The 1,656-nt window shown below is 43.0% G+C and overlaps 1 protein-coding gene across 4 annotated transcripts in view; it reads right to left on the bottom strand.

The window, feature by feature from the left end:
- RNF216 (ring finger protein 216) overlaps positions 1-1,656 on the bottom strand; it is a 185,589-nt gene that overhangs the window by 182,551 nt on the left and 1,382 nt on the right. The window lies entirely within an intron of this gene.

The following is a 1,656-nucleotide window of genomic DNA, read 5'->3' as shown; positions in this document are numbered from 1 at the left end:
TGTGACCACCGGGGGGGTGGGAGAGGGAGGGTGGGAGGGAGACGCAAGAGGGTGTATATATATATATATATATATATATATCTCCCCATATATGGGGATATATGTATACATATAGCTGATTCACTCTGTTATACAGCAGAAACTAATACAACATTGAAAAGCAATTACACTCCAATAAAGATATTTAAAAAAAAAAAGAAAAGAAAAAGAAACTGGGATGAATAGGCAAGCATATCGTCATCCACAAAGGGGAGAAATCAATGTTTTCAATGATATTTTTACAGTTGAATCCTCTGTGAACTCGTGATATCCTGTCCCTTCTATCCCAATACTGTCTACAGGTTACACCCTATGATAAATTTTCATACAGCACTGAGTTTTTGTTTTTTTTAAAAAACCCACAGATCTCATCATGGTATAACCAAAATCCTTACCATGGCCTGTGAAACACTGCCTCATATGGCCCTTGCTGACATAGCTAGCCCCACCTCATACCTCTTCCCCCTATTCACCAATCTGCAGAGACCATGGCTCAGGTCCTTGAACATTCCATGCTTCTGCCTTCCACTTCAGGCTCTTCTCTCTGGCTGGGTTACTCTTCTTCACTGTCTCTCTTTGACCAAATTAACTGTATTCATCCTTCAGTTCCTCATCTTAAATGTCACCTCCTCAGAGAAAAAGCTTTCTGGACTAACCCCAGTGTTTGTTCACACACCTCTCACTCCTTCAAAGTACTCACCACAATGATAATCTACAATTTAGGAAGCTATGATTAATATCTATCTCCTCTGCTAAAAAACGTTCATTCCCATAGCCTCAGGACATAGGACACAGCCTGGCAAAAGTAAATACTCCAGAAGAACTTCTTGAACAAACAAGAAGTTCACAGGTATAGTATAGCAGGATAATCAGGAGCATGAACTCTGGAGCCAAACTGGGTTCAAGTTCCAGCTCTGACCCTTACAAGCTTTGCAACTAGTTATTTTTCAGCACCTCCCTTTCTTACTCTTTAAAATAATAATAATGACAAAACCCAAGGCACTGAGGAATCAAAGAATTAATATATGGAAAATCCTTAGAACAGTATCTGGCTAAAGGCAGATGTCTGTAAAGATCTTAACCATAGCCTAGAATATAGTGAACCCTCGTTAAACAGGAGCTATCAGAATTAGCAAACACAGGCTCTCTCATCTATCCTGTTTCATAAACTTTCAGTCTCCCAGACTCACATCTCAACTTCCTTTATGAGACTTCTCCAAAGGAGCTGCAAGGCTTCTCTTTTATTAGCTGCTGCCTGCCTTCAGGAGAAAAAACCAAAGTCTCTATTTAAGTCTACGGGTAGGTCCAAAATCTGGCCCCAGGCTCTCCAAATATTTCAGCCACTCCCTACCCCCAGCCACAATAAATTACTTCTACAAAACACAAAAGAAGCAAGGCCATTTCTGAAAGGTCTTCCAGCAAGCCAGCATACTAAAGTCTGCCCAGCCCTCTCTAAGCAGGGTAAGTCATCTTATCTTCTCTTTGCATCAAAAAGCCTAGGACAGGGGCTTCCCTGGTGGCGCAGTGGTTGCGCGTCCGCCTGCCGATGCAGGGGAACCGGGTTCGCGCCCCGGTCTGGGAGGATCCCACATGCCGCGGAGCGGCTGGGCCCGTGAG

Source organism: Physeter macrocephalus, chromosome 14 (genome assembly GCF_002837175.3).
Source record: "Physeter macrocephalus isolate SW-GA chromosome 14, ASM283717v5, whole genome shotgun sequence".
Classification (NCBI taxonomy): domain Eukaryota; kingdom Metazoa; phylum Chordata; class Mammalia; order Artiodactyla; family Physeteridae; genus Physeter; species Physeter macrocephalus.
The sequence above is the reverse complement of the archived record's forward strand: the minus strand, read 5'-3'. Positions and strand labels throughout refer to the sequence as shown.